General features: G+C 41.5%; 1 pseudogene; it reads left to right on the top strand.

The window, feature by feature from the left end:
- The first annotated feature begins 11,131 nt into the window (after positions 1–11,131).
- LOC100359093 (uracil-DNA glycosylase pseudogene) lies at positions 11,132–12,384 on the top strand (annotated as a pseudogene).
- Positions 12,385–16,162: the final 3,778 nt, after the last annotated feature.

The raw sequence follows: 16,162 nt of genomic DNA, 5'->3' as shown, positions 1-16,162 counted from the left end.
GTTTAATTTTTAACTGAAAAGTGATCCCTGTTAGGAATCTAGAAAGCATTATGCTGAGTGAATTAAGCCATTCCCAAAGGGACAAATACCATAGGTTCTCCCTGATCGGTGACAACTAACTGAGCACCAAAAAGCAAACCTGTTAAAGTGAAATGAACACTATGAGAAATGGTGACTTGATCAGCCCTTGCCCTGACTGTTGATGAACGATGTAATACGTTATCCCTCTTAGTATTTTTTGTTTGTTTGTTCTACTTAATACTTTTGGTTGAATACTGTAATCAATACACAGTTATTCTTAAGTGTTGAAACTTAACTGAAAAGTGATCACTGTTAAATATAAGAGTGGGAATAAGAGAGGAAAGAGATGTGCAATTCGGGACATGCTCAAGCTGACTTACCTCAAACGGCAGAGTTAGAAACATACCAGGGGATTCCAACTCAATCCCATCAAAGTGGCATGTACCAATGCCATCTCACTAGTCCAAGTGATCAATTTCTATTCACAATTGATCATAATGATAGGACTAAGAGCCAAAGGGATCACATAAACAAGACTAGTGTCTGCAAATACTAGCTGATAGAATAAAAAAGGGAGAGAACGATCCAACATGGGAAGCGAGATACATAGCAGACCCATAGAATGGCAGATGTCCTAAACAGCACTCTGGCCTCAGAATCAGCCCTTAAGGCACGTGGATCTGGCTGAAAAGCCCATGAGATTATTACAGGCATGGAAAGCCAAAACACTCTGGCAAAAAAACAAACAAACAAACAAACAAAAACAAACACAAACACAAAAACAAAACAAAACAAAAAAACAAACCCTACATGAAAGATCTCCGCGAGTGAAATCCCAGTGGAAAGAACAGGTCATCAAAGAAGGAGGTACCTTTCTCTGAAGGGAGGAGAGAACTTCCACTTTGACTACGACCTTGTTCAAATATGATCAGAGTTGGTGAACTCAAAAGGCTTCCATAGCCTTGGCAGCTCATGACAAGAGCCTAGGGTGATTACTGACTCCATAACCAAGAGTGTCAATTTGTTAAGTCAACAACAGGAGTCACTGTGCACTTACTCCTCATGTAGGATCTCTATGCTTAATGTGCTGTACATTGAGATTTAATGCTATAACAAGTACTCAAACAGTATTTTTCACTTTGTGTTTCTATGTGGGTGCAAACTGTTGAAATCTTTACTTAATGTATGCTAAGCTAATCTTCTGTATATAAAGAGAATTGAAAATGAATCTTGATGTGAATGGAAGGTGGAGGGAGAGGGAAAGGGGAGGGTTGCACGTGGGAGGGAAGTTATGGGGGTGGGAAGCCATTGTAATCCATAAGCTGTACTTTGGAAATTTATATTCATTAAATAAAAGTTAAAAAAAAGAAATCCTTTATTGGAAATAAATTATTATGCTTTAAGGTGGCAATTTACTTAGAAAAGTTTTTTCAAAAAATATTTGAGATGAAGTACTGTATTCAGTTAGTGAGATTAAAGATGTTTTAGATTTATGAAATGTTGAGAAGTGCCATGTTCATGCATGATGGCTCATCATATCCCCAAGTGGTTTAAGAAGCATTTTACTGAACTTGTCTTTTCCTTCTGGGTAGAGAAGTATCAAACAGCCCCCTTGCATGGCAGCAGAGAGGATGCCATGTCCGAGTTGTCCCTCCTGCTGTGGTGCCCAGGAAGGTTGCATGTGGCCTAGTCTGTCTTCCAGTGCCATGTGGGTTAGAATGTTATGCACACTCTCTAGTGAACACTGTATGCTAACACAAATGTAGATAGGTTTGAGCTATGTCCTCTCCTGAACCCCAATTCCCTCCCCATATATGGTGTTGGTTGGAGGGGCAGAAATATTTCTATCCAAATGTCTATAGGCATTTGGATTCTTGTTTAAGACTTGGGACCCCCTTGGGCTCACTAAGAACTGTTTAATTTCCATGTGTGTATTTGTACAAAATCAAGGTCTCAGCGCTGTCTGCTGACTTGCCCAGACTCAACTTTAGCTCCTCTAGGCAGCAACACATCCTTGTTCCTTAGGACGAGCCCTGGGCTGGGATCCACTGGGAGACCTGGCATTGGAAGAATACAGGTCATCTCAGATGGACTCCTGTGTCCTTTCCATGGTCGAATCAGAATAGTCCAGCACCTGTTGGCCCATTCCAGCCACTTTCATCTCTTCCTACCTTACTGATTGAGAAGGTCACACTGTGCCTGGCTGGCAGCTTACTCTTCAGGACTCAGGGATGGGGACTTCCCCAATAGGCCAAGTCCTATGAAACAGTACTTTCACCCAACCTACAATGGGGGCCACATGCTTAAGAGGTAGAGGAAACAGTGTAACCCTAACTGAGCAAGGAGTCCCAGAAGCCTGGGACATTAACTGAACCACACAGCGTAGGCCTAAAACCCATGTAGGAGGCTGCAGATTTAATAACGTCATTGCTTAATAATTTGCAACCTTAAAATGCAAATACTGGGAGCTGACATTGTGGCATAACAGGTTAAGATGCCACCTGCAATACCAACATCCCATATGGGCACCAGTTCAAGTTCTGGCTGCTTCATTTCCAATCCATCTCCTTGGGAAAGTAGTGGAGGAAAGTCCAAGTATTTGGGCCCCTTCCATCTGCATGGGAGACCTAGATAAAGCTCCTGGCTCCTGGCTTTGACCTGGCCCTGCCCAGCCAATTTGGCCATTTGTAGAGTGAATCAGCTTATTGGAGGTGCTCTCTTGCTCTCTCTCGCTCTCACTCTACTCTCACTCTTGCTCTCTCTTTCTCTCTTTACCTCCCCCTCTCTCTAACTCTGCCTTCCAAATAAAATAAATAACCTTTTAAAAATGCAGAAATATTAGAACTAGCCTGTGAATTCTCTTCATACACCTGATATAGAATATATCCCAGGGGCTGTAAGACGTAATTCTGCCTACACCCAGTAGGTACTTTTCTTCTGTGACCCAGGATTTTGGGTAATGTGTAGTTGTTGTAAATGCCATTGTTAGTTAATTTTGCTAAAGCTTCATGGCTAAGTTATTGAGATTTGGAGATGCACAAGGAGAGGTCAACCACCCTAACACATACATACACACACACACACACACACACACTTGTTTTTACTAGAAAACTTAAGTTAGATGCAGCATGGGTAGCAATTTCACCTTTTTGTGCCTGCAAAGAAGAGACTGGACAGCTGGGAGACTGTTCCCACCATGCCTTGGCCTCCTCAACACATACATGCACACTTATGCACCAACACACATGCACATGTCCTACCCAAAGAGAGCTGCAGCTCTCTCCTGACAGCCCATCCAGTGAGACATCCTGCGGAATTTTTTCTGATCTTTATGATGCATCTACAGGATTCCAAGCCATGAGAAAATTACCCTGCTCTTTTCATGGGTGAACTATGACTCCACAACTTCTGCAACATAATCATTGATGAATCATTTTTTAAAAGCGCCCTGTCTATCCACATTAAAGAAAATAAACAGCTTATAGGAATTAAGAGCATCTCTTTGTAACCTAGGGCATGGTAAATTTCAGCAAACTTTTTTTGGTGATTTTCTCAACACCTTTCCTGTTCAGGGCTTCTGCTCCCCCAGTCCTTCAGCTATGGTCTGTGAAGAGCGATGGTTCTGCTCTGTGAGCTGTCTCATGGCCATCCCTACTGTCAGAAAATGTCTGCAGCTCTGGAGAGTGGTGTTGTGTGTTTGTGTGTGTTACATGAAGCAATAGAAATATAAAATATTTCATTATTTCAAAATTTACAGTGTTCCAGAAATTTATTGGCAATGCCCATCCTTAAATTACCTAATTCTTGTTTTTTTTTTTCTTTATTCTTTGGCTTGTTATCTGGAGGGTTAAAGAAGCAGCAAACACTCTGACATTAAGTAAAATAGTTAAGTCATAGTACATGGTAGTATTCATCCTTTTTCTATTAGTAAGTTTTTTTTTAATTCTTATTTTTTTGACAGGCAGAGTTAGACAGTGAGAGAGAGACAGAGAGAAAGGTCTTCCTTCCGTTGGTTCACCCCCAAAATGGTTGCTGAGGCCAGCGTGCTGCACTGATCCGAAGCCAGGAGCCAGGTGCTTCTTCCTGGTCTCCCGGGTTCTAGTCCCGGTTGGGGAGCCGGATTCTGTCCTGGTTGCTCCTCTTCCAGTCCATCTCTCTGCTGTGGCCTGGAAAGTCAGTGGAGGATGGCCCAAGTCCTTGGGCCCTGCACCCACAAGGGAGACCAGGAGGAAACACCTGGCTCCTGGCTTCGGATGGGCACAGCACGCCGGCCATAGCAGCCATTTGGGGGGTGAACCAATAGAAGGAAGACTTTTCTCTCTATCCCTCTCTCTCACTGTCTAAATCTGCCTGTCAAAAAAAAAAAAAGAGCATACGAAGATACTCATGAATGCACTATGTGTTCGAATCCTGCTTCAGATCACTGTGGCTGTGTCTACATAACAAACATTTGACAGGGAACAAAGTCTCGTCTAGTGTCATAAGTGCTAGTGTTCCCCCTCACTTTTGAGTGTGGGCCTCAAACCTCCCTTCCCTTTTAAATTTGCAGGAGGGGCACCACATCAACAGCAATCATAAACAAGACAATAGGATCTAAGCAGTGGGGACACACTGACTCTTTCATTGGTGCCACTGGCCCAAACACACCACAGCACAACCATTTGAGTTCTTTAGAGATGGCTTCCATCGCTACTCCCCCCCTACAAAAGTTTGCTTCTTGCCCAACTGAGAGGGAATCGAAAGACTCCTGAGTGGATTCCATGGAGCTCTCGCCTTGCCCATCTGTGCAGACAAATAACATTAAAGTGGGAGTGGGATCCAAGCTAGCATTGCTTCTTGGATATACCTGCCTCTGATAGATCCAGCCTTAATTTTTTTCTGAAATCCTAGTACTAGCAGATCCTGCACATAGTGGATATCAGAGTTAATATTGTGAGGAGACAAAATAATGAGAATAAATTTTACCAAAGGTAATGAAATACCACATAATGTCTGCATTTTATCATTAAGTTGAATGCATCCTTCAAAAACTGAATGTAACGATTCACATTTAAGCCTTTAAATAAGAAGATGGTTTTCATCCTATTTCACAATGGTTATTGTTCCTCTTCCCTGTCATAGCTAATAAATGATGTTTCTAAGCCCTCTACTGTGAAAAGTTGGTGGGATTCCTCAAGATAAAGCAAAGTATTGGATCCCTAAGTCCATGTTGCCTGGGAGTTTCCCATTCATGGTAGGAATGGCCTCCAGCCACTGGGTAAAATTGCCTTCACACAAAGTTACCCTCTAAGTGCTTCAGCCAGGGCTCTGTTCCAGATAAGCAGGTCCCAGCTGTGATTCCAGCTTTACGACCTTTGATGATTCCTGGGTGCTCATTGCATTGTAACTGCAACTCCTTAGTGTGCCCAGAGAAGCTGTTGATATTTGTTTTGTTTAGCTGATTATTGTTGTAATGAGGAGAGTAATGACTTTCAAGTCTTTTCATTTCAGAAATGATACTTGAAAGAACTTCCACTTTGACTATGACATTGTCTAAATAAGATCAGCGTTGGAGCCTCGGGTGATTACTGATGCCATAAATAAGAGTGTCAATTGTTAAATCAACAACAGGAGTCACTGTGCACTTACTCCCCATGTAGGATCTCTGTCCTTAATGTGTTGTACTATGTGAATTAGCTGTATAACTAATACTCAAACAGTACTTTACACTTTGTGTTTCTGTGTGGGTGCAAACTGATGAAAACCTTACTTAGTATATACTAAATTGATCTTCTGTATATAAAGATAATTAAAAATGAATTTTGATGTGAATGGGATGGGAGAGGGAGCCGGAGATGGGATGGTTGCGGGTGGGAGGGAGGTTATGGGGAGAAAAAGCTGCTATAATCCAAAAGCTGTACTTTGGAAATTTATATTTATTAAATAAAAGTTAAAAAAAAAAACTGAATGTAACAACAACCCAGGACTTTTTTGGTAATTGTATGCTTTTGGTAACTTGGTATAAATTTTTATACAAGCATTGTTTATGAGTTATATAAAAAGTTATAAAAATAGAAAAATAATTAGTAGAAATAGTTTTATTATATTATTCTGTGGTAAGCATCTATTTTGGAAAAACTAATATAAGTGACAGATGATATCCCATATTAGCTATCTCTTACTTTGGCTTCCAAATAACTAAATCTTAATTTTAAAAGAGGGTACAGAATTGTGCCACAGCAGATTAAGCCACTCTTCGTGATAGCAGCATCCTCCATTGGAGTGCATCTTCAAATACTGAGTGCTCTGCTTCCAACCCAGTGCCCTGCTAATGTGCCTAGGAAAGCAGTGGAAAATGACCCATGTAATTGATCCCCTGCCTCCCTTGGGAGACCAGGATGTGATTTCTGGCTTCTGGCTTCAGTGTGGCCCAGATATGGATGTTGTGACCATATGGACAGTGAGCCAGTCAATGTAATATCTATCCATCTCTCCCTCTCTCTCTGTTGTTCTGTCCTTCAAATAAATCTGAAAATGTGATGGACTTTCAAAATTTTAAAATTGTATCAAAATGAGTTAACAGTGCATTTTTCTTATGTGACATATCAGGATATATTCTTAGTGGACCAAAAGTATGACTGTAGAAATAAAATAAGGTAATTTTACTTTGAATACCTGGTTAAAATCTCTTGGCAGAAAAAAATACATAACAAAAAGCATTGAGAAAAGTTTGTGGGAAGATGTCAAGTATTGTGTATCAACCAATACAGTATTGAGATCACTGAGAAAAGAAAATCTGACAAGCAGACATTACAGTTTCATAGGTTCTTGCGGGGAAAGCTGACCTTTCCACAACACAATGAGCTGGATTCCAGTAAAACCTGTTGCTACTGAGATAAATAGTCACTATATCTGAGGACAGCTAAAACTTTCCAAAGAAGCAACTGGAATGAATGCAGCTGAACAGATGAAAACTTGAAAGCTGGATATGTAGTCTCCACAAACCCTTGAGCCTGGAATAGAGAGAGCGTGGATGAAGTAAAACTTCATGAGGTACACCAGAGAGTAGCTGATACAGAGGTGAGAGTGTCAAAATATATTAAAGATGATTTGTTTTGGAGGTTATCTAAGTTCTAGCCCAAGTAAGACTTTGTTAACATATTGTTAACATCACAGGCATGTAAATGAAATACCTGCTGAAGGCTGTATTTTAAAAGAACCACACACCACAGTAATGCTTATTTTAGACACTTCTACAAAAAAAGTGAGTAAAATAGTCCTGGTTTGATGTTAAGGGAAATAAAGTGGTGGAGGCTGAGACCTTCAAAGTTAATAATGCTTATGAAAAACTTGACGTTTATTCAGACCTACTATAGAAAAGCCGAAAACCAAAACTAAGCAAATTCAAGGTGATAAGCCAATAATTAGGTTACCTGTTAGAACTAATGCAAAAAATAGGATTCAAGTAAAACTCTTTGTCTGCTTGTGTTAGTAATAGAATAGCATTGACCAATCTTTCCACTGAAAGGATAGAAAATGCTGGACTAATGATTTTTAAATTACCCTTACAAGAATATTAGAGCTTTAATCTAGAAGAAATAAACCAGTTACTATAAAGACACAATCTGCCTCAAATAACATCAAAAGAAATATTCTGAAAGTTTCCATATCTATTAAAGAAATTCAAAGTGTGTTTCAAAGTGTGTTTTAAGTTGCTGCTTGATATGTCTGCATCCAATATTGGAGTACCCTGGTACAAATCATGGTTCCGCTCCCAATTCAGACTTTCTGCTAATGTGTACACTGGTAGGCACTGCCTCAAATTTTTGTGTCTCTACCACTCAAATCAAAGACTTGGATTATACCTATATGGGAGACCTGGGTTGTGTTTATGGCTCCAAACTTCAGGCTTGCTGAGTTCCAGCTGTTGTGGTCACTTGGTGAATTAAACAGCAAGAGAAGAGACTTATTTCTCTGACTTCCAAATAAACAGGTAAAAAGTAAATATAAACTTAATTAAAATTGAGTCAATAACAACCTCCTAAAACAGAAAGCACCAAGCCCTGAAGGGTTTGCTGAGAAGTTCTACGTAACATTTAAGAAAGAATTGTTGCAATTATTCTTAATCTTTTCTTAGAAGACAGAACTTGAAGAAATACTCACCTATCAAACAGTGTGATCATCCCCACTCTTTGGCTAAATACAGAGGAGAGCTATCACACATGTTTAGAGTGTTACCCTGGACTTTAAACCCACATGCAAATGTTGACCAGAGTTCAGATATCTGCTGAAGGTGCAGGCATCCCACTATGCCTAGAGGCACATTCCCAGAACAGAGACTTCAGAGGAGATCTCAAAAAGAGTTTCTGTAGATGTGTAAAAATCAAAGAAAAAAAAGAAATATTAACAAGGAAGACAATATGACTTACCAAAGGGACCATTCTTCAACCTAATCAAGAAAATATATGACAAACCTACAGGCATCATCATACTGAATAAGGAAAAGTTGAAAGCATTTCCACTAGGGTCCAGAACCAGACAAGGATGTCCACTTTCACAATTGCTATTCAATATAGTCCTGGAAGTTCTAGCCAGAAACAATAGGCAAGAAAAAGAAATCAAAGAGATACAATTTGAAAAGGAGGAAACCAAATTCTCCATTTGCAGTTGACATGATCCTATATATAAGGGAACTGGAAGTTCTAGCCAGAAACAATAGGCAAGAAAAAGAAATCAAAGAGATACAATTTGAAAAGGAGGAAACCAAATTCTCCATTTGCAGTTGGCATGATCCTATACATAAGGGAACTGAAAGACCCCATATGGAATGCATAAGAGAGTCTGGTAAACTTGCAGGATATAAAAATCAACACATTAGGGCAGAGCCAAGATGGCGGAATAGTGAGGGCATGCACCGATAGTCTGGGAAAAGATAGTTTAATAAAAGTGGAGTTACGGTAGCCTCAGAAAAAGGATTAGGAAAAAATTGCAGAGGAAACTCTTCCGGATCTAGTGGCTGTGACTCGGAGGACCTACAGGGAGAGCAAGGTCACCCACTGCGTGGAAGCTGAGCCATGGGAGCCACTGGAGCCGCAGGGTTTGCGCGCCAGTGCTGGAAGGGGAGGTGAGACAAAAACCTCTCAGTAACCCAAGACATTGGCGGGGAAAGGTAGAAAGAGCCTGCAGAGAACGAGGCCTGAAACCCCACTGGGGAAAGTTCACCAGGCTGGCTGGAGGAGAGGAAAAATTGAATAAATAAGGGGAACCAGCACGAACATTAGCCTCTCTCTCCACTCAGCTTACAAACCTGAGCAAGACAAAGGGCAGGCGCCATTTTATGTAAGTAAAGCAGCACGCGCCATTTTGCATATGTAAAGCGGGTGCCCCTCATTAGCCAAGCAGAAAAACCTGACTCTGGTGGGGAGAAATAACAGGAGGTTAACAACTAAGGGAACTGTGGAGCTAACCAACTGAGACTGTGAAAAACTGAGGGGGGGTCAAGAGAACTCACCAAATACACAAATTCCATACTGGACAACTTGGTGAGAGACTGTGGTGAAATCTGAGAACACACTGAGGGCTGCATAAACTCTTTGTGTGGTCCCAGCAGTAAGCAAACGAATACCCACAGGGTCCAGATTTCATACATCAGCTACTCCCAATTCCACTCAGCTGTATGGAATTACTACCCAACTGAGTCAAAAAAAAAAAAAAAAAAGAGAGAGAGAGAGAGAGAGAGCGAGCCAGCAAGAGAAAAAAACAGGGTGAATCACCTTTGGCACACGTTAACCCTGAAGACCCAAACAGAGCTCTCTGGCCACACCCATCACAGCCTCTAAGAATCCATCAAAAGCAGACAGTCCTCTTAATCTAGAATCACAGTATAACGAGAAAAAATACCACACCAAAAAAAACCAAAGAATATCTCCAATATGCCAAACAACAAATGCAGAAACTGAGGTAACAAGAACAAGGAAGACACTATGATGCCCCCAAATGAAACAGACACCCCAATTCAAGATTATGAAGATGATGAGATAGAAGAAATGCAAGAAGAGGATCTCAAAAAATTGATAAGAACATTAAGAAGTTCTCAAAAACAAATTCTTGAACTACAGAAATCCTTAATGGACAAGATAGAAAATCTCTCTCATGAAAATGAAATATTAAGGAGGAATCAAAATGAAATGAAACAACTAGTAGAACATGAAACTGCGATAGTGATGAGAAATCATAATGAAGTGAAGAATTCAATAGATCAAATGACAAACACATTAGAGAGCCTTAAAAACAGAATGGGTGAAGCAGAAGAGAGAATATCAGATCTAGAAGACAGAGAACAGGAAAATATACAGTCAAACCAAAGAAAAGAATAGGAAATTAGAAATCTAAAAAATATTGTCAGGAATCTTCAGGATACTATTAAAAAAACCCAACATTCAGGTTCTAGGAGTTCCTGAAGGCATGGAGAGAGAGACAGGATTAGAAGGCCTTTTTAGTGAGATGCTAGCAGAAAATTTCCCAGGTTTGGAGAAGGACAGAGACATCCTAGTACAGGAAGCTCATAGGACCCCTAATAAACACGACCAAAAGAGATCCTCACCACGTCACGTTGTAATTAAACTCATTGCAGTGAAACATAAAGAAAAGATCCTAAAATGTGCAAGAGAGAAACGTCAGATTACTCTCAGAGGATCACCAATCAGACTCACAGCTTACTTCTCATCAGAAACCCTACAAGCTAGGAGGGAATGGCGAGATATAACCCAGGTACTAATAGAGAAAAATTGCCAGCCCAGAATATTATATCCTACAAAGCTCTCATTTGTGAATGAAGGTGAAATAAAGACCTTTCACAGCAAACAGAAGTTGAAAACGCTATGCAAACTGGGTATGGAAGGAACATTCCTCAACACAATCAAAGCAATTTATGAAAAACCCACAGCCAACATCCTATTGAATGGGGAAAAGTTGGAAGAATTTCCACTGAGATCTGGTACCAGACAGGGATGCCCACTCTCACCACTGCTATTCAATATAGTTCTGGAAGTTCTAGTCAGAGCTATAAGACAAGAAAAAGAAATTAAAGGGATACAAATTGGGAAGGAAGAACTCAAACTATCCCTCTTTGCAGATGATATGATTCTTTATTTAGGGGACCCAAAGAACTCTACTAAGAGACTATTGGAACTCATAGAAGAGTTTGGCAAAGTAGTAGGATATAAAATCAATGCACAAAAATCGGGAGGTCGCTGCAGTAGCCAGCCTAGCGGGTCCCCGGGCGGTGCGCGTTTGCTGCCTTGTCGGCTTCGGGATGATAGGCCAAAAGACCCTCTACTCCTTCTTCTCCCCAAGCCCCGCGGGCAAGCGACACACCCGCAGCCCCGAGCCAGCCGCCCCGGGGACCAGCGTGGCGGCTGCGACTGAGGAGAGTGGAGATGCGGAGGCTAGCCCCGCCAAGAAGGCCCAGGCTGGGAAGGACGAGCCCGGCACTCCGCCCTCGCCGCCGCTCAGCCCGGAGTAGCTGGTCCGCATCCAGAGGAACGAGGCCGGGGCCTTGCTGCGGCTCGCGGCCCGCAATGTGGCCATGGGCTTTGGGGAGAGCTGGAAGAAGCACCTCTGCGGGGAGTTCGGGAAGCCGTACTTTATCAAGCTCATGGGATTTGTTGCGGAAGAAAGAAAGCATCACACAGTTTATCCGCCCCCACACCAGGTCTTCACATGGACCCAGATGTGTGACATACGAGACGTGAAAGTTGTCATCCTGGGACAGGATCCATATCACGGACCCAATCAAGCGCACGGGCTCTGCTTCAGCATCCAGAGACCTGTCCCGCCTCCACCCAGTTTGGAAAACATTTAGGAAGAGCTGTCCACAAACATAGAAGGCTTCGTTCATCCTGGCAATGGAGATCTCTCCGGGTGGGCCAAGCAAGGCGTGCTGCTGCTCAACGTGCTCACCGTCCGCGCCCACCAGCCCACTTCCCATAAGGACGGGGCTGGGAGTAGTTCACCGATGCGGTCGTGTCCTGGCTGAACCACAACTCCAGTGGCCTCGTCTTCCTGCTCTGGGGCTCCTACGCTCAGAGGAAGGGCAGCGCCATCGACCGGAAGCGGCACGACGTCCTGCAGATGGCCCACCCCTCCACCTTGTCGGTGTACAGAGGCTTCTTTGGCTGCGGGCATTTTTCTAAAACCAATGAGCTGCTACGGAAGTCTGGCAAGAAGCCCATCGACTGGACGGAGCTGTGACAGGGACTGAAGGCCTGGGCTCAGGGCAGCTGCTGCCGACAGTGCTCACCCGCGACCACGTGGCATCGCAAAGCTCCCCGTTCCTAAGTACTGTGTGTGGGGCTGCCCTCTGACCCCTGTCTCTGCACGTGACCCCACCAGACAAGATCAGATGAGAGCCTGAACCAAGGCAGAGGTGGCCTTGGGGGAAACGTGCAGTTCCCCCCAGAGGTACTTGCTTCCTCGGCTCTCTCCCAGCACTGGGTGGGGAACTGCGGGCCACATGCACTTTTCTGATGGCCCGGTGCCTGCTGCTGCTGCTGTTCACCTGGCAATAACAATCAAGATACCGAAGACCTTCTTCTCAGATCTGGAAAAAATGATGCTGAAATTCATATGGAGACACAGGAGAACTCGAATAGCTAAAGCAATCTTGTACAACAAAAACAAAGCCGGAGGCATCACAATACCGGATTTCAGGACATATTACAGGGGAGTTGTTATCAAAACAGCATGGTACTGGTACAGAAACAGATGGATAGACCAATGGAACAGAATTGAAACACCAGAAATCAATCCAAACATCTACAGCCAACTCATATTTGATCAAGGATCCAAAACCAATCCCTGCAATAAGGACAGTCTATTCAATAAATGGTGCTGGGAAAATTGGATTTCCATGTGCAGAATCATGAAGCAAGACCCCTACCTTTCACCTTACACAAAAATAACTCAACATGTATTAAAGACTTAAATCTACGACCCGACACCATCAAATTGCTAGAGAGCATTGGAAAAACCCTGCAAGATATAGGTACCAGCAAAGACTTCTTGGAAAATACCCCAGAAGCACAGGCAGTCAAAACCAAAATTAACATTTGGGATTGCATCAAATTGAGAAGTTTCTGTACTGCAAAAGAAACAGTCAGGAGAATGAAGAGGTAACCAACAGAATGGGAAAAATATTTGCAAACTATGCAAAAGATAAAGGGTTGATAACCAGAATCTACAAAGAAATCAAGAAACTCCACAACAAAAAAACAAACAACCCACTTAAGAGATGGGCCAAGGACCTCAATAGATTTTTTCAAAAGATGAAATCCAAATGGCCAACAGACACATGAAAAAATGTTCAAGATCACTAGCAATCAGGGAAATGCAAATCAAAACCACAATGAGGTTCCACCTCACCCCGGTGAGAATGGCTCACATTCAGAAAAGAAATCTACCAACAATAGATGCTGGAGAGGATGTGAGGGAAAAAGGGACACTAACAATGCAAACTGGTTAAGCCACTATGGAAGTCAGTCTGGAGATTCCTCAGAAACCTGAATATAACCCTACCATTCAACCCAGCCATCCCACTCCTTGGAATTTACCCAAAGGAAATTAAATTGGCAAACAAAAAAGCTGTCTGCACATTAATGTTTATTGCAGCTCAATTCACAATACAGCAGTCAAAAACAATGAAATCCAGTCATTTGCAACAAAATGGAGGAATTTGGAAAACATCATGCTGAGTGAACTAAGCCAGTCCCAAAGGGACAAATATCATATGTTCTCCCTGATCAGCAACAACTAACTGAGCACCAAAGGGGAAACATGTTGAAGTGAAATGGACACTATGAGAAACAGCTCTTGTCCTAACTGTTGATGTACAATGCAATACTTTATCCATTTTAGTTTTATTTATTTATTTTTTGTTCTATTACTATTGGTTGAACTCTGTAATTAACACACAATTATTCTTAAGTGTTTAAATTTTAACTGAAAAGTGATCCCTGTTAGGTATTTGAAAACATTATGCTGAGTGAAATAAGCCATTCCCAAAGGGACAAATACCATATGTTCTCCCTGATTGGCGACAACTAACTGAGCACAAAAAGGAAATCTGTTAAAGTGAAATGAACACTATGAGAAATGGTGACTTGATCAGCCCTTGGCCTGACTGTTGATGAACAATGTAATACGTTATCCCTCTTAGTATTTTTTGTTTGTTTGTTCTACTTAATACTTTTGGTTGAATACTGTAATCAATACACAGTTATTCTTAAGTGTTGAAACTTAACTGAAAAGTGATCACTGTTAAATATAAGAGTGGGAATAAGAGAGGAAAGAGATGTGCAATTCGGGACATGCTCAAGCTGAGTTACCTCAAACGGCAGAGTTAGAAACATACCAGGGGATTCCAACTCAATCCCATCAAAGTGGCATGTACCAATGCCATCTCACTAGTCCAAGTGATCAATTTCTATTCACAATTGATCATAATGATAGGACTAAGAGCCAAAGGGATCACATAAACAAGACTAGTGTCTGTAAATACTAGCTGATAGAATCAAAAAGGGAGAGAATGATCCAACATGGGAAGCGAGATACATAGCAGACCCATAGAATGGCAGATGTCCTAAACAGCACTCTGGCCTCAGAATCAGCCCTTAAGGCACGTGGATCTGGCTGAAAAGCCCATGAGATTATTACAGGCATGGAAAGCCAAAACACTCTGGCAAAAAAAAAAAAAAAAAAAAAAAAAAAAAGTAAATGAAAGATCTCCACGAGTGAGATCCCAGTGGAAAGAACAGGTCATCAAAGAAGGAGGTACCTTTCTCTGAAGGGAGGAGAGAACTTCCACTTTGACTACGACCTTGTCTAAATATGATCAGAGTTGGTGAACTCAAAAGGCTTCCATAGCCTTGGCAGCTCATGACAAGAGCCTAGGGTGATTACTGACGCCATAACCAAGAGTGTCAATTTGTTAAGTCAACAACAGGAGTCACTGTGCACTTACTCCTCATGTAGGATCTCTATGCTTAATGTGCTGTACATTGAGATTTAATGCTATAACAAGTACTCAAACAGTATTTTTCACTTTGTGTTTCTATGTGGGTGCAAACTGTTGAAATCTTTACTTAATGTATGCTAAGCTAATCTTCTGTATATAAAGAGAATTGAAAGTGAATCTTGATGTGAATGGAAGGGGGAGGGAGAGGGAAAGGGGAGGGTTGCAGGTGGGAGGGAATTTATGGGGTCGGAAGCCATTGTTATACATAAGCTGTACTTTGGAAATTTGTATTCATTAAATAAAAGATAAAAATATAAAAAAATCAAAAAATCAACACATTAAAAAAATCAATAGCCTTTGTATACAGACAATGACATGGCTAGAAACAACTTGTAAGATCAATACAACTCTTCAGCCATATCTGAATAACTTAAGCGCTGATCTGAGGCCAGAGTGCTTTTTAGGACATCTGCCATTCTATGAGTCTGCTGTGTATCCCGCTTCCCATGATGGATCGTTCTCTCCCTTTTTGATTCTATCAGTTAGTATTAGCAGACACTAGTTGTTGTTTGTGTGATCCCTTTGACTCTTAGATCTATCAGTGTGATCAACTGTGAACTGAAATTGATCACTTGGACTATTGAGATGGTATTGGTACATCCAACCTTTATGGGATTGTATTGGAATCCCCTGCACATTTCAAACTCCACCATTTGGGGCAAGTCAGATTGAGCATGTCCCAAATTGTATATCTCCTCTCTCTATTATTCCCACTCTGATATTTAACAGGGGATCACTTCTCAGTTAAAATTTAAACACTTAAGAATAATTGTGTGTTAATTACAGAGTTCAACCAATAGTACTAGAACAAAACAAAACAAAAAATACTAAAATGGATAAAGTATTACATTGTACATCAACAGTTAGGACAAGAGCTGATCAAGTCACTGTTTCTCATAGTGTCCATGTCACTTCAACAGGTTTCCCCTTTGGTGCTCAGTTAGTTGTCGCTGATCAGGGAGAACATATGATATTTGTCCCTTTGGGACTGGCTTAATTCACTCAGCATGATGTTGTCCAGATTCCTCCATTTTGTTGCAAATGACTGGATTTCATTGTTTTTGACTGTTGTATAGTATTCTATGGAGT

Source organism: Oryctolagus cuniculus, chromosome 16 (genome assembly GCF_964237555.1).
Source record: "Oryctolagus cuniculus chromosome 16, mOryCun1.1, whole genome shotgun sequence".
Classification (NCBI taxonomy): domain Eukaryota; kingdom Metazoa; phylum Chordata; class Mammalia; order Lagomorpha; family Leporidae; genus Oryctolagus; species Oryctolagus cuniculus.
Note: the sequence above shows the minus strand (reverse complement) of the source record. Positions and strands in the feature narration are given on the sequence as shown.